General features: G+C 45.1%; 1 pseudogene; it reads left to right on the forward strand.

The window, feature by feature from the left end:
- Positions 1-2774: 2774 nt before the first annotated feature.
- LOC124028640 lies at positions 2775-22049 on the forward strand (annotated as a pseudogene).
- Positions 22050-22282: the final 233 nt, after the last annotated feature.

The following is a 22282-nucleotide window of genomic DNA, read 5'->3' on the forward strand; positions in this document are numbered from 1 at the left end:
GCCCCCCAGGGTGAAGGTGCTCACTTCTGACTGGGGAAGGGCCCCCCAGGGTGAAGGGTAAGCTCACTTCTGACTGGGAAAGCCCCAGGGTGAAGGTAAGGTTACTTCTGACAGGGAAGCCCCCAAGGTGAAGGTGGGGCTCACTTCTGACTGGGAAAGCCCCCAGGGTGAAGGTAAGGTCACTTCTGACTGGGAAAGCCCTCTCAGGGTGAAGGTAAGCTCAATTCTGACTGGGAAAGCCCCCCAGGGTGAAGGTAAGGTTACTTCTGACTGGGAAAGCCCTCCCAGGTTGAAGGTAAGGTCACTTCTGACTGGAAAGCCCCCAGGGTGAAGGTAAGGTTACTTCTGACTGGGAAAGCCCTCCCAGGTTGAAGGTAAGTCACTTCTGACTGGGGAAAGCCCCCCAGGGTGAAGGTAAGGTCACTTCTGACTGGGAAAGCCCTCTCAGGGTGAAGGTAAGCTCACTTCTGACTGGGGAAAGCCCCCAGGGTGAAGGTAAGCTCACTTCAGACTGGGGAAAGCCCTCCCAGGGTGAAGATAAGCTCACTTCTGACTGGGAAAGCCCTCTCAGGGTGAAGGTAAGCTCACTTCTGACTGGAAAGCCCTCTCAGGGTGAAGGTAAGCTCACTTCTGACTGGGAAAGCCCTCTCATGGTGAAGGTAAGCTCACTTCTGACTGGGAAAGCCCCCAGGGTGAAGCTCACTTCTGACTGGGAAAGCCCTCCCAGGGTGAAGGTAAGCTCACTTCTGACTGAGAAAGCCCTCCCAGGTTGAAGGTAAGGTCACTTCTGACTGGGAAAACACCCCCAGGGTGGTAAGGTCACTTCTGACTGGGAAAGCCCCTCCCCAGGGTGAAGGTAAGATCACTTCTGACTGGAAAGCCCTCCCAGGTGAAGGTAAGCTCACTTCTGACTGGAAAGCCCTCCCAGGGTGAAGGTAAGGTCACTTCTGACTGGGAAAGCCCCTCCCAGGTGAAGGTAAGGTCACTTCTGACTGGGAAAACACCCCCAGGGTGAAGGTAAGGTCACTTCTGACTGGGAAAGCCCCTCCCCAGGGTGAAGGTAGGTCACTTCTGACTGGGAAAGCCCTCCCAGGGTGAAGGTAGGTGTAAGGTGACTTGGTTTGTAGTTTTGATTCCCTCGTCCCTTGTGTGCATCCAGGGTGACTGAGGAAGACGTTAACAGCAGAGGGTGTAGGGTGTAGGAGTTTTGGTTCCTAGTGACTAATCTGGTATGACTACTGGGTGTAGGGTTTAGGGTTTGGTTCTAGTGACTGATCTGGTATGGCTACTGGGTGTAGGGTTTAGGGTGTATGGTTTTGGTTCCTAGTGACTAATCTGGTATGGCTACTGGGTGTAGGGTTTAGGGTGTAGGGTTTAGGTTCCTAGTGACTGATCTGGTATGGCTACTGGGTGTAGGGGTTTATGGTGTAGGGTTTAGGGTGTAGGGTTTAGGTTCCTAGTGACTGATCTGGTATGGCTACTGGGTGTAGGGGGTTTATGATGTAGGGTTCATGGTGTAGGGGGTTTAGGGTGTAGGGTTTATGATGTAGGGTTTATGGTGTAGGGTTTAGGGTGTAGGCTTTTATGATGTAGGGTTTAGGGTGTAGGGTTTTTAGGGTGTAGGGTTTATGGTGTAGGGTTTATGGTGTAGGGTTTATGGTGTAGGGTTTATGGTGTAGGGTTTATGGTGTAGGGTTTATGGTGTAGGGTTTTAGGGTGTAGGCTTTATGATGTAGGGTTTAGGGTGTAGGGTTTAGGGTGTAGGGTTTATGGTGTAGGGTTTATGGTGTAGGGTTTATGGTGTAGGGTTTATGGTGTAGGGTTTATGGTGTAGGGTTTATGGTGTAGGGTTTATGGTGTAGGGTTTATGGTGTAGGGTTTTATGGTGTAGGGTTTATGGTGTAGGGTGACTAGTAGTGACTGATCTGGTATGGCTACTAGGACGATGACAGCAGAGAGTTAAGACTCCTGTGTGAGGCTACTAAGGTGTAGGGGTAGGGTTTAGGGTGTAGGGTTTAGTTGTGTTCTAGGGCTTCCCGGTGAGTCACTCAGCAGGATGGAAATATACAGTATCTCTATGTAACTACAGAGTCTTGTGAAAATAGTGTTCTGTTCTTTCAGTTGTCCTTGTGGAAACTGACTTGTAAACGTAACTGACCCGGTGCACTGCAATCTGAACCCCCGGACTTTAACTGCTACATATTGTACTGTCTACATAGTATCATCGTTCACTGAGTTCTGCCTCTCTTCATCACGGAGGAGACTGAGGTCTTGAGAAAAACCTTCTGGTCGTTGCTATTTCAATTCACTGAGTTCTGCCTCTTCATCACGGAGACTGAGGTCTTGAGAAGAACCTTTTGGTCGCTGCTATTTCAATTCACTGAGTTCTGCCTCTCTTCATCACGGAGGAGACTGAGGTCTTCATCACGGAGAAGACTGAGGTCTTGAGAAGAACCTTCTGGTGCAGCGTTGACTGTAAATCCTGTTTGTTCTCTCTCTCCTGCTTATTTCACTGCATTGATGCTTATTTCACTGCATTGATGTATTCTCAATGTATACATCATGTATAATTTATGTTTTATATTGTATACAGTTTCTATACAGTCCCGTCCCCCATTCCCCTCTCCTTGCAGCCAGTCTCTGTCCTCCAATCAAATTGGGGACAATAAAGCTAAACATAGTGACATGACTCTGTCCCCCCCTCCCTCCCTCCTCTCTGCAGCGTGTCCCAACCCCCTCTGACACGGCGTCTCCCTCCACCGGGCCGGTGATAGACGTCCCCGGTGTTGATGAGGCAGGAGCTGATGCCAGCAGGCCAGGACCAGGAGAGGAGAGAGGCCCAGCACCAGGTCTCCTCGGCCCAGCTACGCACCACCGACTCCTCCCAGCCATCTCCATGGCCTCCGGGCATACCAGGGGCCAGACTCTCCCCCTGCTCAGGTCCCTGTGGAGGTCCTTAAGGTAGGTCATGCCCCAGCTGGAGCGCCTGACCACTGTATTTTGGGAGGAGTGCTCTTACCAGACAACAAATGCCTATCTGTTGGTGCTTATAAAACGTCAGTCTTTACAGTTCATTATAACCAGATTATACTGCGTTTTACCTGCGTTTGATGGTTGACTAATCTCACCATCTCTCTCCTGTAGGTTCAGACACACCTGGAGAACCCAACATGGTATCACATCCAGGCCTCCCAGAGACAGCAGGTTAAACACTACCTCTCCTCCACCCTGGGAACAAACTGAACAATCAGACGCTGGGCGCCTCCCCATCGCCTCAGTCCGCTCCGCCCCTCTCTTCAGCCTGCAGCCAGTAGCTCTCCCAGCAGCCCATTGGCTGTGCTCAGCCTGAGCTCAACAAAGAGGAGGTACATCACCGTTTAGTAACCATAGAGATACAAAATGAATACTGTTCTGTTTTCATTCTGTGGCCTCGACATCTCAACCCTGTATAGGAAGTAGATGGGAGCTTGGGTTGAATTTGAATCCTGAAAAACCAGGGTGTAAATACCATGATGGGGGAAAATAATCACTTCTGTTCAGCCGCTTCAAACATCTCTACACCTAAACAACAGTAGGTTTCCGTCAGCTGCTGTTTCGTACATATTAGGTCATCTACAGTTAATGTAGATTTTATTGTAAGTGGCTCTGGCTATGCGTGTCTCCTAAATGATTAAAAAGTACATTTTTATTGTACCAGTATTAGATGTTATTGTCAGTTACCAGCAGTTTGTTTGGGTGTTTCTCCATAGGGATTATACACTGTCTTGGTCTTCCAGTTTTAGATTCAACAAGAGCTCCCCTGTAATAAAACACATGGCATTCTGTTGTAGCCTCACTGTATGCTGGTCTGTCTGTCAGTCTGGGGCTGGTCTGTCCTGACTCGGGCTGGTCTGTCTGTTAGTCTGGGGCTGGTCTGTCTGTTGGTCTGGGGCTGGTCTGTCTGTTAGTCTGGGGCTGGTCTGTCTGTCTGACTGGGGCTGGTCTGTCTTTATCTGTCTGGGGCTGGTCTGTCTGTCTGACTGGGGCTGGTCTGTCTGTCTGTCTGACTGGGGCTGGTCTGTCTGTCTGACTGACTGGGGCTGGTCTGTCTGTCTGACTGACTGGGGCTGGTCTGTCTGTCTGTCTGACTGACTGGGGGCTGGTCTGTCTGTCTGATTGACTGGGGCTGGTCTGTCTGTCTGACTGACTGGGGCTGGTCTGTCTGTCTGACTGACTGGGGTGGTCTGTCTGTCTGTCTGACTGGGGCTGGTCTGTCTGTCTGTCTGACTGGGGCTGGTCTGTCTGTCTGTCTGACTGGGGCTGGTCTGTCTGTCTGTCTGACTGGGGCTGGTCTGTCTGTCTGTCTGACTGGGGCTGGTCTGTCTGTCTGTCTGACTGGGGCTGGTCTGTCTGTCTGTCTGACTGGGGCTGGTCTGTCTGTCTGTCTGACTGGGCTGGTCTTTCTCTCTGACTGGGGGCTGGTCTTTCTCTCTGACTGGGGCTGGTCTGTCTGTCTGACTGGGGCTGGTCTATCTTACTGGGGCTGGTTCTGTCTGTCTGTCTGGGGCTGGTCTGTCTGTCTGACTGGGGCTGGTCTGTCTGTCTGACTGACTGGGGCTGGTCTGTCTGTCTGTCTGACTGGGGCTGGTCTGTCTGTCTGTCTCTCTGTCTGGGGCTGGTCTGTCTGTCTGTCTCTCTCTGACTGGGGCTGGTCTGTCTGTCTGTCTCTCTGTCTGGGGCTGGTCTGTCTGTCTGTCTGACTGGGGCTGGTCTGTCTGTTCACTGACTGGGGCTGGTCTGTCTGTCTCACTGACTGGGGCTGGTCTGTCGTCTCACTGACTGGGGCTGGTCTGTCTGTCTGTCTCACTGACTGGGGCTGGTCTGTCTGTCTGTCTCACTGACTGGGGCTGGTCTGTCTGCTGTCTCACTGACTGGGCTGGTCTGGTCTGTCTCACTGACTGGGGCTGGTCTGTCTGTCTGTCTCATTGACTGGGGCTGGTCTGTCTGTCTGACTGACTGGGGCTGGTCTCTGTCTGACTGACTGGGGCTGGTCTGTCTGTCTGTCTGACTGGGGCTGGTCTGTCTGTCTGACTGACTGGGGCTGGTCTGTCTGTCTGACTGGGGGCTGGGTCTGGTTTGTCATCTCTGTCTGACTGGGGCTGGTCTGTCTGTGTCTGACTGGGGCTGGTCTGTCTGTCTGTCTGACTGGGGGGCTGGTCTGTCTGTCTGACTGGGGCTGGTCTGTCTGTCTGTCTCACTGACTGGGGCTGTCTTTCTCTCTGACTGGGGCTGGTCTGTTTCTGTCTCACTGACTGGGGCTGGTCTGTCTGTCTGTCACTGACTGGGGCTGGTCTGTCTGTCTGTCTCACTGACTGGGGCTGGTTCTGTCTGTCTCTGTCTGGGGCTGGTCTGTCTGTCTGTCTCACTGACTGGGGCTGGTCTGTCTGTCTGTCTCTGACTGGGGCTCGTCTGTCTGTCTGTCTGTCCGGGGCTGGTCTGTCTGTCTGTCTGTCTGACGGGGCTGGTCTGTCTGTCTCTCTGACTGGGGCTGGTCTGTCTGTCTGTCTCTCTGACTGGGGCTGGTCTGTCTGTCTGTCTCTCTGACTGGGGCTGGTCTGTCTGTCTGTCTGACTGACTGGGGCTGGTCTGTCTGTCTCACTGACTGGGGCTGGTCTGTCTGTCTGACTGGGGCTGGTCTGTCTGTCTGTCTCTGACTGGGGCTGGTCTGTCTGTCTGTCTCACTGACTGGGGCTGTCTGTCTGTCCATCTCACTGACTGGGGCTGGTCTGTCTGTCTGTCTCTGACTGGGGCTGGTCTGTCTGTCTGTCTGTCTGACTGGCGGCTCGTCTGTCTGTCTGTCTGTCTGACTGGCTGCTCGTCTGTCTGTCTGTCTGTCTGACTGGCGGCTCGTCTGTCTGTCTGTCTGTCTGACTGGCTGGTCGTCTGTCTGTCTGACTGGCTGCTCTGTCTGTCTGTCTGACTGGGGCTGGTCTGTCTGTCTGTCTCACTGGCTGGTCTGCTGGTCTGTTTGTCTGTCTCACTGACTGGGGCTGGTCTGTCTGTCTGTCTCACTGACTGGGGCTGGTCTTTCTGTCTGACTGGGGCTGGTCTGTCTTACTGACTGGGGCTGGTCTGTCTGTCTGTCTGACTGGGCTGGTCTGTCTGTCTGTCTGACTGGGGCTGGTCTGTCTGTCTTACTGGGGCTGGTCTGTCTGTCTGTCTGACTGGGGCTGTCTGTCTGACTGGGGCTGGTTCTGTCTGACTGGGGCTGGTCTGCACCTTGCTCTTTGTCTGACTGGGGCACATCTTCTGTCTAAATACAACATGGGGCTGGTCTGTCTGTCTGTCTGACTGGGGCTGTGTCTCCACTGTCTGTCTGACAGAGGCTGGTCTGTCTAATTCATGATCTCACTGACTGGGGCTGGTCTGTCTGTCTGTACTCACAGAGACTTCAATTAAAGGTGGTCTGTCACAATTCTGATCCACAGAGACTTCTAAAGGTGTCTTTCATCTCTGACTGGGGCAGAGACTGTCTTAAAGGTGTACTGGTTCATGATCAGAGACTTCTAAAGGTGTCTCCACTGTCTGACTGGGGGCAGGTCTTCAATTAAAGGGGCTGGTTCTGTCTGTCTGTCAGAGACTTCTGTCTGTCTGTCTGGGGCTGGTTCTGATCAGAGTCTTCTGGGGTGTGTTCTGTCTGTCTGTCTAAAGGTGTAGTTCTGTCTGTCTGTCTAAAGGCTGTCTCTTCATACCGATGCTCTTTGTGTGTTTGGCACCACATCGTTCTGTTAAATACAACATCGGGGTGTCCACACCATACCGATAACAGAGACTTCTAAACGCTTCACAATTCATACCGATACCACAGAGACTTCAATTAAAGGTGTACTCCACAATTCATACCGATACCACAGAGACTTCAATTAAAGGTGTACTCCAGCAATTCATACCGATACCACAGAGACTTCAATTAAAGGTGTACTCCACAATTCATACCCGATACCACAGAGACTTCAATTAAAGGTGTACTTCCACAATTCATACCGATACCACAGAGACTTCAATTAAAGGTGTACTCCACAATTCATACCGATACCACAGAGACTTCAATTAAGGTGTACTCCACAATTCATACCGATACCACAGAGACTTCAATTAAAGGTGTACTCCGCTACCTGTTGCTCTGTCAGTCTGTGTATTCGCTTCTGGAGAAAACCCTCATTAATTTGTCCTTGAGGGGATGAATAAAGTTTAATTGAAAATGTAATTGAACTGCAAGTCAGTGTGTCGATAAAGCTCTTACTCAGACTTCTATGGCTCTAAGGGGAGGGGTTGAAATAATCTGAAGACATTTCATAAGGAATTAAATAATCTGAAGACATTTCATAATAAGAGTCTGAAGACATTTCATAAAGAATTAAATAATCTGAAGAAGACATTTCATAATAAGAGTCTGAAGACATTTCATAAGGAATTAAATAATCTGAAGAAGACATTTCATAATAAGAGTCTGAAGACATTTCATAAGGAATTAAATAATCTGAAGACATTTCATAAGGAATTAAATAATCTGAAGACATTTCATAAGGAATTAAATAATCTGGAAGAAGACATTTCATAAAAAAGAGTCTGAAGACATTTCATAATAAGAGTCTGAAGACATTTCATAATAAGAGTCTGAAGACATTTCATAATAAGAGTCTGAAGAAACCATTTTCAGAAAGTGTGAAGAAGCCTTTTTCAAGGAAGTGCGTGAGTCCATTTCATTGTGGCTTGCGAAGTGGTGCCTCATTCATAAAGTGCTGTGTGTGAGTGTTTTCAGTGAGGTTTCCTATGAATGACTCACCCTGTCTAACGCGTTAGGTGTATCTCTGGCCCGAGGTGCCGGGAGACAAGAGACCATACGTATCAAGCACCTCAGACTAGGAGCACTGATCTGGGATCAGGTTTGCCATTTAGCTGACCATGGAGGGAGGCTTTTTTCACCTTTTATTTAACCAGGTAGGCTAGTTGAGAACACCTTTATTTAACCAGGTAGGCTAGTTGAGAACACCTTTATTTAACCAGGGAGGCCAGTTGAGAACACCTTTATTTAACCAGGTAGGCTAGTTGGAGAACACCTTTATTTAACCAGGTAGGCTAGTTGAGAACACCTTTATTTTAACCAGGTAGGCTAGTTGAACACCTTTTTAACCAGGTAGGCTGGTTGAGAACACTGTTTAACCAGGTAGGCTAGTTGAGAACACCTTTGTTTAACCAGGTAGGCCAGTTGAGAACACCTTTATTTAACCAGGTAGGCTAGTTGAGAACACCTTTATTTAACCAGGTAGGCTAAAGGAGAACACCTTTTATTTAACCAGGTAGGCTAGTTGAGGAACACCTTTATTTAACCAGGTAGGCTAGTTGAGAACACCTTTATTTAACCAGGTAGGCTAGTTGAGAACAAGTTCTCATTTACAACTGTGACCTGGTCAAGATAAAGCAAAGCTGTTCGACAGATACAACAACACAGAGTTACACATGGAGTAAAACAAACATACAGTAGAAAAGGCTATATACAGTGTGTGCAAAGGGAGGTAGATGAGGGAGGGAGGGGTAGATGAGGGAGGAAGGGAGGGTAGATGTGGGAAGGGGTAGATGAGGAAGGGAGGGTAGATGTGGGAGGGGGTAGATGTGGGAGGGGAGGGGGTAGATGTGGGAGGGAGGGAGGGGGGGGTAGATGACGGAGGGGGTAGATGAGGGAGGAAGGGGGGTAGATGTGGGAGGGAGGGGTGTGATGACGGGGGTGGTGGATGAGGGAGGAAGGGGAGGGGGAGGGGGTAGATGACGGAGGGGTGGGGGTAGATGGGGGAGGGAGGGAGGGGTAGATGACCGAGGGTGGGGGGTAGATGACCGAGGGTGGGGGGTAGATGACGGAGGGAGGAGGGTAGATGACGGAGGGTGGGGGTAGATGGGGAGGGGGGAGGGAGGGAGGGGGGGGTAGATGGGGGAGGGTGGAGGGGTAGATGGGGATGGGGGGAGGGAGGGGGTAGATGACGGAGGGGGGTAGATGAGGGAGGGAGGGGTAGATGACGGAGGGGGTGTAGATGTGCATCACCTCTTCCTCTACTGACCCCAGAGCTGTTTGTATTTCAGATGGAAGACGTGATCGATGACATCATCAGTCTTGAATCCAGTCTCAACGATGAGTTCTTTACGTTGATCGACCTGGCCTACAGGTGGCCAACACGGTATGTATTTAAACATTATCTAAACCTTATATACCCTGGCCAACACGGTATGTATTTAAACATTATCTAAGCCTTATATACCCTGGCCAACACGGTATGTATTTAAACATTATCTAAACCTTATATACCCTGGCCAACACGGTATGTATTTAAACATTATCTAAGCCTTATATACCCTGGCCAACACGGTATGTATTTAAACATTATCTAAACCTTATATACCCTGGCCTACAGGTGGCCAACACGGTATGTATTTAAACATTATCTAAGCCTTATATACCCTGGCCAACACGGTATGTATTTAAACATTATCTAAGCCTTATATACCCTGGCCAACACGGTATGTATTTAAACATTATCTAAACCTTATATACCCTGGCCAACACGGTATGTATTTAAACATTATCTAAGCCTTATATACCCTGGCCAACACGGTATGTATTTAAACATTATCTAAAACCTTATATACCCTGGCCAACACGGTATGTATTTAAACATTATCTAAGCCTTATATACCCTGGCCAACACGGTATGTATTTAAACATTATCTAAGCCTTATATACCTGGCCAACACGGTATGTATTTAAACATTATCTAAGCCTTATATACCCTGGCCAACACGGTATGTATTTAAACATTATCTAAACCTTATATACCCTGGCCAACACGGTATGTATTTAAACATTATCTAAACCTTATATACCCTGGCCAACACGGTATGTATTTAAACATTATCTAAACCTTATATACCCTGGCCAACACGGTATGTATTTAAACATTATCTAAGCCTTATATACCCTGGCCAACACGGTATGTATTTAAACATTATCTAAACCTTATATACCTGGCCAACACGGTATGTATTTAAACATTATCTAAACCTTATATACCCTGGCCAACACGGTATGTATTTAAACATTATCTAAACCTTATATACCCTGGCCAACACGGGGTATGTATTTAAACATTATCTAAACCTTATATACCCTGGCCAACACGGTATGTATTTAAACATTATCTAAACCTTATATACCCTGGCCAACACGGTATGTATTTAAACATTATCTAAGCCTTATATACCCTGGCCAACACGGTATGTATTTAAACATTATCTAAACCTTATATACCCTGGCCCAACACGGTATGTATTTAAACATTATCTAAACCTTATATACCCTGGCCAACACGGTATGTATTTAAACATTATCTAAACATTATATACCTGGCCAACACGTATGTATTTAAACATTATCTAAACCTTATATACCTGGCCAACACGGTATGTATTTAAACATTATCTAAACCTTATATACCTGGCCAACACGGTGTAGGACAGTATGTATTCCCTCCTGGGATTAATGGATCATCTGTAATCCTTCTGAAACTAATGTGTGTGGATCATTACCTGCCAGCTCTTCTCCGGAGCGGTCACTGAAAGTTGACCTTTGCTCTTATTGGCTTATCAACAATTGTCTTTGTGTCTCAAGTGACCATGCTGTTTTGTGTTGTCGGACATCATTAACCAGTTGATGCAAGTCAGAGACAGTATGTATTTAAACATAGTGTTCTGACACATGCTCACAGTGGCCCAGTGGTCAGTCAACCTGGGCGGTATGCCTAGTGGTTAGAGCGTTGGACTAGTATGACAAGGTACAAATCTGTATATGCCCCTGGCAGTTAAACCCACTGTTCCCGGTATGAAAATAAGAATTTGTTCTTTAACCTAGTTGAAAAAAAGGTTTAAAAAAACTATCGTTGGAGGAAACAATTGAGGCTTATACTGTGGAGCCCGAGAGAGAGAGAGAGAGGAGAGGTGTTCCCCCTCCGCTGAAGACATTTGTCCATTTCTCGCTGTTCAAGAGAAGGAGACGGAGGTTTTGTAGAAGGAGAAAGATGAGGATTTTGGTTGTTCTGCAACATGATAACAAAAAAATAAATAAGATGATCTGAGTAAAATTGAATGTTCTTGTTCTGTGGAATCTGTATGAAATGAATTAGAATGGTTTTGTGTTTTGAAGAGGTTAGATGAGATAAGATGTGGTTTTGACTGGATTTCTTTTGGTTTCTCACTGAATTTATTTTGACATTATAGCTTTCTACAGGCTTCTTCTCTGGTAGACATGCTAACATGTTGTCTTACTGATTCTGTTGTTAATGAAACTTGAGTACTATGTTGTCTCTTATTGTTGCTTGAAACTCACACACATTGTCTTTGTATTCTGTGTTAAGAAACTGACGTGACATGCTGTTATCTTACTGTGTTGTTAATGAAACTGACGTAGACATGCTAACATGTTGTTTTGTTTTGGTTAATGAAACTGACGTAGACATGCTAACATATTTATCTTAGTATTCTGTTGTTAATGAAACTTAGATGTGACATGTTGTCTTACTGTATTCTGTTGTTAATGAAAGACAGTGGTTATCTTCTGTATTCTGTTGTTAATGAGGTAAACATGCTAGTGTGTCTTACTGTATTCATTGCTCATGCAGTGGCCAGGACACATGGTGGTCCAATATTCTGTTGTTAATGATCCAGCCTGTTGGTATTCTGTTGCGGCAGGGTAGCCTAGTGTCTTACTTAGGCGTTGTTAATGAAACTACGTAACCCCTGTATTCGTTAAGCTGACAAGACATGCTAACATGTTATCTTAATTCTGTTGTTATGCCCATGCTGACATGTTAACTGTATTCAGGCAGTGCTAAACCCACTGTTCTAACATGTTGTCTTACTGTATTCAATGAAAATAGACATGCTAACGTGTTGTCTTGCTGTATTCTGTTGTTAATGACTTACCTAGTTGTATTCTGTTGTTAAAAACTGGTTTAGCGTGTTGTCTTACTGTATTCTGTTGTTAATGAAACTGACGTGAATGGCTAGTGTTGGAGGATGAAAGACGACATGCTAACGTGTTGTCTTAGTATTCTGCTGTTAATGAAAGACGTGAACATGCTAGCGTGTTGCTGTATTCTGGTTAATGCAGAGAGCGTGTTGTCTTACTGTATTCTGTTGTTAATGAAACTGGCGTAGAAGAGAGGAGTATTCTGTTGTTTCCCCCGTGTTGTCCTGTATTCTGTTGTTAATGAAAGACACGTGTTGTCCTGTATTGAAACTCGTAGACTCAACTGTCTTCTGTATTCTGTTGTTAATGAAACTGGCATTAGACATGCTAACGTGTTGTCTTACTGTATTCTGTTGTTAATGAAGCAGCGTAGACATGCTAACGTGTTGTCTTACTGTATTCTGTTGAGAAAGATGAGGATTTTGGTTGTTCTGCAGACATGATTTTGTCTTACACAATTCTGTTGTTAAAAAATAAATAAGATGTATTCTGTTGTTAATGAAACTGACGTAAAATTGTCTTACTGTATGTTGAAACTTGTTCTGTTGTCTTACTGTATTCTGTTAATGAAATGGTAGACATGCTAACATGTTGTCTTACTGTATTCTGTTGTTAATGAAACTGACGTAGACATGCTAACATGTTGTCTTACTGTATTCTGTTGTTAATGAAACTGACGTAGACATGCTAACATGTTGTCTTACTGTATTCTGTTGTTAATGATTAGACATGCTTTTGTCTTACTGTATTCTGTTGTTAATGAAACTCGTAGACATGCTAACGTGTTGTCTTACTGTATTCTGTTAATTTGACATGCTACGTGTTGTCTTAGTATTCTGTTGTTAATGAAACTGACGTAGACATGCTGACAGTTTGTCTTACTGTATTCTGTTGTTAATGAAACTGGTAGACATGCTGACATGTTGTCTTACTGTATTCTGTTGTTAATGAAACTGACGTAGACATGCTAACATGTTGTCTTACTGTATTCTGTTGTTAATGAAACTGACGTGAACATGCTAACATGTTGTCTTACTGTATTCTGTTGTTAATGAAACTGACGTAGACATGCTAACATGTTGTCTTACTGTATTCTGTTGTTAATGAAACTGACGTAGACATGCTAACGTGTTGTCTTACTGTATTCTGTTGTTAATGAAACTGACGTAGTCATGCACGTGTTGTCTTACTGTATTCTGCTGTTAATGAAAAAACTGGCGAGACATGCTAACGTGTTGTCTTACTGTATTCTGTTGTTAATGAAATGAGAGACATGCTAACGTGTTGTCTTACTGTATTCTGTTGTTAATGAAATGCTAGACATGCTTGTTGTCTTACTGTATTCTGTTGTTAATGAAACCGACGTAGACATGCTAACATGTTGTCTTACTGTATTCTGTTGTTAATGAAACTGACGTAGACATGCTAACGTGTTGTCTTACTGTATTCTGTTGTTAATGAAACTGGCGTAGACATGCTAACGTGTTGTCTTACTGTATTCTGTTGTTAATGAAACTGACGTAGACATGCTAACGTGTTGTCTTACTGTATTCTGTTGTTAATGAAACTGACGTAGACATGCTAACGTGTTGTCTTACTGTATTCTGTTGTTAATGAAACTGACGTAGACATGCTAACGTGTTGTCTTACTGTATTCTGTTGTTAATGAAACTGACGTAGACATGCTAACGTGTTGTCTTACTGTATTCTGTTGTTAATGAAACTGACGTAGACATGCTAACGTGTTGTTGTCTTACTGTATTCTGTTGTTAATGAAACTGACGTAGACATGCTAACGTGTTGTCTTACTGTATTCTGTTGTTAATGAAACTGACGTAGACATGCTAACATGTTATCTTACTGTATTCTGTTGTTAATGAAACTGACGTAGACATGCTAACATTTTGTCTTACTGTATTCTGTTGTTAATGAAACTGACGTAGACATGCTAACGTGTTGTCTTACTGTGTATTCTGTTGTTAATGAAACTGACGTGAGACATGCTAACGTGTTGTCTTACTGTATTCTGTTGTTAATGAAACTGACGTAGACATGCTAACGTGTTGTCTTACTGTATTCTGTTGTTAATGAAACTGACGTAGACATGCTAACGTGTTGTCTTACTGTATTCTGTTGTTAATGAAACTGACGTAGACATGCTAACGTGTTGTCTTACTGTATTCTGTTGTTAATGAAACTGACGGACATGCTAACGTGTTGTCTTAGTATTCTGTTGTTAATGAAATGACGTAGACATGCTAACGTGTTGTCTTACTGTATTCTGTTGTTAATGAAACTGACGTAGACATGCTAACATGTTGTCTTACTGTATTCTGTTGTTAATGAAACTGACGTAGACATGCTAACGTGTTGTCTTACTGTACTCGGTGGCTCCTGTTGTGAATATTAGATTGGTCATATTGACCGTTGAGAGATAATGTAATCAAATGGTGCACACTCAGCATGGTGTCTGTTTTTAAAGGGACATTTCACAGTTTTCAACTTTCTTGTTCATCGTCTTGAGCCACAACACCACATCAACATTTTTGTAAATGCACATATCGATCTCTGTAAGATGCCTGGGATAAAAGAGGCTGCTAAAATGGCAGTATATTATAGTATATATTTACTATGTCATTCTATAGAAAACCGCCATTTTAATGTTTTTCCATGTTTCCACTCTGAAAGCATGGCCACAGTGGCGACGACAGGACAAAAGGTTTTTAATCGACACAAGGGGTCAAAAATTTCCAGTAATTCCCCCCAAATTACCAGGTTTTCCAGAAATCCTGGTTGGAGTATTCAGATGTCCTCTGCACCCCCAGTAGGGAATCTGGGGAAAGATATTGGCATTTTGCAACCCTCATCTTGTCTGTTACTTGTCTTGACATTTAGGGAACAAAAGGTCTGGATTTCACATTATCAACGCCCCAGGAGGTTATCAGTGGATTCGTGTCCTGGTTTGTTGAGACTCACTAATAATCAATGTAGCTCTTAGACCTCTCATGTCACAACATGTTCTGTTCGTACTGCGTGTTCAATGGGCTTCATAGACATTTTACGAATGACCTCGACTAACCTGTACCCCCTGCACATTGACTAGGTACCGGTATCCCCTGCACATTGACTAGGTATTTTGATGCCCCCTGTATAGAGAGAGCCTCGCTATTGTGAAGTCATTTTCTTGTGTTGCTTTTTGATTGAGAAAGATTTTTAAAAATGTTAATTCCTTCAGTTTATTTAGTAAATAGTCTGTTTCTCAAACAGCTTTGTTGGTTAAGGGCTTGTAAGTAAACATTTCACAGTAAGGTACCTGTTGTAAGCATTTCACAGTAAGGTACCTGTTTGTATTCAGCATTTCACAGTAAGGTACCTGTTGTATTCAGCATTTCACAGTAAGGTACCTGTTGTATTCATTTCACAGTAAGGGTACCTGTTGTATTCAGCATTTCAGTAAGGTACCTGTTGTATTCAGCATTTCACAGTTACCTGTTGTATTCAGCATTTCACACATAAGGTACCTGTTGTATTCAGCATTTCACAGTAAGGTACCTGTTGTATTCAACATTTCACAGTAAGGTACCTGTTGTATTCAGCATTTCACGGTAAGGTACCTGTTGTATTCAGCATTTCATGGTAAGGTACCTGTTGTATTCAGCATTTCATGGTAAGGTACCTGCTGTATTCAGCATTTCACGGTAAGGTACCTGTTGTATTCAGCATTTCACAGTAAGGTACCTGTTGTATTCAGCATTTCACGGTAAGGTACCTGTGTATTCAGCATTTCACAGTAAACCTGTTGTATTCAGCATTTCACAGTGGTACCTTTGTATTCAGCATTTCACAGTAAGGTACCTGTTGTATTCAGATTTCACAGTAAGGTACCTGTTGTATTCAGCATTTCACAGTAAGGTACCTGTTGTATTCAGCATTTCACAGTAAGGTACCTGTTGTATTGCACGTGTGACAAATAACATTTGGTTTGGATGAAGGAGATAGCGTTAGTACTGCATTTGGAGTTGTTATGACCTCTGAAAGCTTGTTTTATGATGTTGTTGTTGTTTACACCTTGTGACTGTTGTTGTTGTATGCAGATGCCGGTGTCAGTAAACATGCTGGATGTGTTCAGCAGCGGAGGATGGCTGCTCCTAACATCACCGTCTCCAACTCCTGTCCTGCTGACCTGCACACCGTCAAGACTGAGTTAACCGGTACAGGTAAATAATTCCAGTCTAAAACATACTTAACACACACAAAAAACTCTCGCCCGTATGTCGATCTTTCTGTCTGTAATTAGTTCCTCTCTAAATCACACTCAATAATCACCTTTCTGTCCTGTCTGTCTCGATCTCAACTTTCTGACTGTCTGTCTCGATCTCAACTTTCTGTCCTGTCTGTCTCGATCTCAACTTTCTGACTGTCTGTCTCGATCTCAACTTTCTGTCCTGTCTGTCTCGATCTCAACTTTCTGTCCTGTCTGTCTCGATCTCAACTTTGACTGTCTGTCTCGATCTCAACTTTCTGTCTGTCTCGGTCTCAACTTTCTGACTGTCTGTCTCGATCTCAACTTTCTGACTGTCTGTCTCGATCTCAACTTTCTGACTGTCTGTCTCGATCTCAACTTTCTGACTGTCTGTCTCGATCTCAACTTTCTGACTGTCTGTCTCGATCTCAACTTTCTGACTGTCTGTCTCGATCTCAACTTTCTGACTGTCTGTCTCGATCTCAACTTTCTGACTGTCTGTCTCGATCTCAACTTTCTGACTGTCTGTCTCTGTCTCGATCTCAACTTTCTGACTGTCTGTCTGTCTGTCTCGATCTCAACTTTCTGACTGTCTGTCTGTCTGTCTCGATCTCAACTTTCTGACTGTCTGTCTGTCTCGATCTCAACTTTCTGACTGTCTGTCTGTCTGTCTCGATCTCAACTTTCTGACTGTCTGTCTGTCTGTCTCGATCTCAACTTTCTGACTGTCTGTCTGTCTGTCTCGATCTCAACTTTCTGACTGAATGTCTGTCTGTCTGATCTCAACTTTCTGAATGTCTGTCTGTCTCGATCTCAACTTTCTGAACTGATCTCAACTTTCTGAATGTCTGTCTGTCTCGATCTCAACTTTCTGAATGTCTGTCTCGATCTCAACTTTCTGACTGTCTGTCTCGATCTCAACTTTCTGACTGTCTGTCTGTCTCGATCTCAACTTTCTGACTGTCTGTCTGTCTCGATCTCAACTTTCTGACTGTCTGTCTGTCTGTCTCGATCTCAACTTTCTGACTGTCTGTCTGTCTGTCTCGATCTCAACTTTCTGAATGTCTGTCTGTCTGTCTCGATCTCAACTTTCTGACTGTCTGTCTGTCTGTCTCGATCTCAACTTTCTGACTGAATGTCTGTCTGTCTCGATCTCAACTTTCTGTCTGAATGTCTGTCTGTCTCGATCTCAACTTTCTGAATGTCTGTCTGTCTCGATCTCAACTTTCTGAATGTCTGTCTGTCTGTCTCGATCTCAACTTTCTGTCTGTCTGTCTCGATCTCAACTTTCTGACTGTCTGTCTCGATCTCAACTTTCTGACTGTCTGTCTGTCTCGATCTCAACTTTCTGACTGTCTGTCTGTCTCGATCTCAACTTTCTGACTGTCTGTCTGTCTGTCTCGATCTCAACTTTCTGACTGTCTGTCTGTCTGTCTCGATCTCAACTTTCTGAATGTCTGTCTGTCTGTCTCGATCTCAACTTTCTGACTGTCTGTCTGTCTGTCTCGATCTCAACTTTCTGACTGAATGTCTGTCTGTCTCGATCTCAACTTTCTGACTGAATGTCTGTCTGTCTCGATCTCAACTTTCTGAATGTCTGTCTGTCTCGATCTCAACTTTCTGAATGTCTGTCTGTCTGTCTCGATCTCAACTTTCTGAATGTCTGTCTGTCTGTCTCGATCTCAACTTTCTGACTGTCTGTCTGTCTCGATCTCAACTTTCTGAATGTCTGTCTGTCTCGATCTCAACTTTCTGAATGTCTGTCTCGATCTCAACTTTCTGACTGTCTGTCTCGATCTCAACTTTCTGACTGTCTGTCTCGATCTCAACTTTCTGACTGTCTGTCTCGATCTCAACTTTCTGACTGTCTGTCTCTGTCTGTCTCTCGATCTCAACTTTCTGACTGTCTGTCTGTCTGTCTCGATCTCAACTTTCTGACTGTCTGTCTGATCTCAACTTTCTGACTGTCTCGATCTCAACTTTCTGACTGTCTGTCTGTCTGTCTCGATCTCAACTTTCTGACTGTCTGTCTGTCTGTCTCGATCTCAACTTTCTGAATGTCTGTCTGTCTGTCTCGATCTCAACTTTTCTGAATGTCTGTCTGTCTCGATCTCAACTTTCTGAATGTCTGTCTGTCTCGATCTCAACTTTCTGAATGTCTGTCTGTCTCGATCTCAACTTTCTGAATATCTGTCTCGATCTCAACTTTCTGACTGTCTGTCTCGATCTCAACTTTCTGACTGTCTGTCTGTCTCGATCTCAACTTTCTGACTGTCTGTCTGTCTCGATCTCAACTTTCTGACTGTCTGTCTGTCTGTCTCGATCTCAACTTTCTGACTGTCTGTCTGTCTGTCTCGATCTCAACTTTCTGAATGTCTGTCTGTCTGTCTCGATCTCAACTTTCTGACTGTCTGTCTGTCTGTCTCGATCTCAACTTTCTGACTGAATGTCTGTCTGTCTCGATCTCAACTTTCTGACTGTCTGTCTGTCTGTCTCGATCTCAACTTTCTGACTGTCTGTCTGTCTGTCTCGATCTCAACTTTCTGACTGTCTGTCTGTCTGTCTCGATCTCAACTTTCTGACTGTCTGTCTGTCTCGATCTCAACTTTCTGACTGAATGTCTGTCTGTCTCGATCTCAACTTTCTGAATGTCTGTCTCGATCTCAACTTTCTGAATGTCTGTCTCGATCTCAACTTTCTGTCTGTCTGTCTCGATCTCAACTTTCTGACTGTCTATTTCTCCCACGTAATACCCTGTCCCTGTTTCTGTGTCTGTCTCTCTCTTTCTCTCCTCCCCCGCTCTCTTTATTTAAAGTTCTTACTCAGCATTGCTCACCCCCAACTTCCCCTGTCCAGTCAGTCAGTCACACCCTGAACCCAGCCTGTTCCTCATTACAAAGAAGCTCTGCCTCACAGCCCCTCCGTTGAACCTGCTCACTGATTCCCTCTTCACTGTTTCACAATTTCATCCCACTGAGTAAAATCTCTGCCAACTATAATCTTATGACTTTTTTTTGACATTCTGAACATACATGCTGTTTGTAAATCGTATGTTTTTATTGATTTTAGCAAGCAGCAATATATTGATATCGTCGTGCTAAATGTTGATTTTTGAAATTGTTGTCTTCAAGAGGTGGAGGCTAAAGCTATGATGAAGGAACGACAGAAAAAGGACAATCATAACCAGAGTGAGTATAAATACAATACTTGGATACCATAATTTAAGTGTATTTTTAGGTTTTAACAGTCGGTGACCACCTTGGTGATAATGTTGACATGTGTTACGGCTGTTCCTAGTTGAGAGACGCAGGAGGTTCAACATCAACGATCGCATCAAGGAACTGGGAGCTCTCATCCCCAAATCGAGTGACCCGTGAGTAGCCCCCCCCCCGCTACTATTCGTATCTAATCATGCCGCTGTTCCTTTCTCCTCACTGACCCCCCCCCGCTACAACATAGTATCTAATCATGCCGCTGTTCCTTTCTCCTCACTGACCCCCCCCGCTACTATTCGTATCTAATCATGCCGCTGTTCCTTTCCTCACTGACCCCCGCTACTATTCGTATCTAATCATGCCGCTGTTCCTTTCTCCTCACTGACCCCCTGCTACAACATAGTATCTAATCATGCCGCTGTTCCTTTCTCCTCACTGACCCCCTGCTACTATTAGTATCTAATCATGCCGCTGTTCCTTTCTCCTCACTGATCCCCCTGCTACTACATAGTATCTAATCATGCCGCTGTTCCTTTCTCCTCACTGACCCCCTGCTACAACATAGTATCTAATCATGCCGCTGTTCCTTTCTCCTCACTGACCCCCCCCGCTACTATTCGTATCTAATCATGCCGCTGTTCCTTTCCCTCACTGACCCCCCGCTACTATTCGTATCTAATCATGCCGCTGTTCCTTTCTCCTCACTGATCCCCCTGCTACAACATAGTATCTAATCATGCCGCTGTTCCTTTCTCCTCACTGACCCCCCTGCTACAACATAGTATCTAATCATGCCGCTGTTCCTTTCTCCTCACTGACCCCCTGCTACAACATAGTATCTAATCATGCCGCTGTTCCTTTCTCCTCACTGATCCCCCTGCTACAACATAGTATCTAATCATGCCGCTGTTCCTTTCTCCTCACTGACCCCCCTGCTACAACATAGTATCTAATCATGCCGCTGTTCCTTTCTCCTCACTGATCCCCCTGCTACAACATAGTATCTAATCATGCCGCTGTTCCTTTCTCCTCACTGACCCCCTGCTACAACATAGTATCTAATCATGCCGCTGTTCCTTTCTCCTCACTGATCCCCCTGCTGCAACATAGTATCTAATCATGCCGCTGTTCCTTTCTCCTCACTGATCCCCCTGCTACAATTCGTATCTAATCATGCCGCTGTTCCTTTCTCTCACTGACCCCCCCTGCTACAACATAGTATCTAATCATGCCGCTGTTCCTTTCTCCTCACTGACCCCCCTGCTACAACATAGTATCTAATCATGCCGCTGTTCCTTTCTCCTCACTGATTACAACATAGTATCTAATCATGCCGCTGTTCCTTTCTCCTCACTGACCCCCTGCTACAACATAGTATCTAATCATGCCACTGTTCCTTTCTCCTCACACACAACATAGTATCTAATCATGCCACTGTTCCTTTCTCCTACTGACCCCCTGCTACAACATAGTATCTAACAGGGTTCCTTCTCTCCTCACTGACCCCCTGCTACAACATAGTATCTAATCATGCCCTGTTCCTTCTCCTCACTGATGGACTACATCTAATCATGCCGCTGTTCCTTTCTCCTCACTGAAGGAGCAACATAGTATCTAATCATGCCGCTGTTCCTTTCTCCTCACTGACCCCCCGCTACTATTCGTACTAATCATGCCGCTGTTCCTTTCTCCCTCACTGACACTATTCGTATCTAATCATGCCGCTGTTCCTTTCTCCTCACTGACCCCCTGCTACAACATAGTATCTAATCATGCCACTGTACTGACCCCGCTACTATTCAGTATCTAATCATGCCACTGTTCCTTTTCTCCTCACTGACCCCCCCGCTACTATTCGTATCTAATCATGCCGCTGTCCTCACTGACCCCCCAGCTACTATTAGTATCTAATCATGCCGCTGTTCCTTTCTCCTCACTGACCCCCCCGCTACTATTCGTATCTAATCCATGCCGCTGTTCCTTTTCTCCTCACTGACCCCCCCCGCTACTATTCGTATCTAATCATGCCGCTGTTCCTTTCTCCTCACTGACCCCCCCCGCTACTATTCGTATCTAATCATGCAGCTGTTCCTTCTCCTCACTGACCCCCCGCTACTAGGTATCTAATCATGCCGCTGTTCCTTTCTCCTCACTGACCCCCCTCCCCCGCTACTATTCGTATCTAATCATGCCGCTGTTCCTTTCTCCTCACTGACCCCCTGCTACAACATAGTATCTAATCATGCCGCTGTTCCTTTCTCTCAGTAACCCCCTGCTACAACATAGTATCTAATCATGCCGCTGTTCCTTTCTCTCACTGTCCCCCTGCTGCAACATAGTATCTAATCATGCCGCTGTTCCTTTCTCTCCTAGTCCCCCTGCTACGGAGACAGGGAGACGCGTTGGACAAGGCACCATCCTGAAGGCGTCTGTGGACTACATTAGGAGGCTGCAGAAGGAGCAGCAGAGAGCCAAGGAGGTGGAGACCAGACAGAGGAAACTGGAGCACAGCAACCGCAGCCTACTGCTACGTATACAGGTAACACACCTATACAGGTAATACTGACCGTAACCTACCTATACAGGTAATACTGACCGTAACCTACCTATACAGGTAATACTGACAGTAACCTACCTATACAGGTAATACTGACAGTAACCTACTGCTACCTATACAGGTAATACTGACAGTAACCTACTGCTACCTATACAGGTAATACTGACAGTAACCTACTGCTACCTATACAGGTAATACTGACAGTAACCTACTGC

Source organism: Oncorhynchus gorbuscha, unplaced genomic scaffold (assembly GCF_021184085.1).
Source record: "Oncorhynchus gorbuscha isolate QuinsamMale2020 ecotype Even-year unplaced genomic scaffold, OgorEven_v1.0 Un_scaffold_4559, whole genome shotgun sequence".
In the NCBI taxonomy this organism is placed as follows: Eukaryota; Metazoa; Chordata; class Actinopteri; order Salmoniformes; family Salmonidae; genus Oncorhynchus; species Oncorhynchus gorbuscha.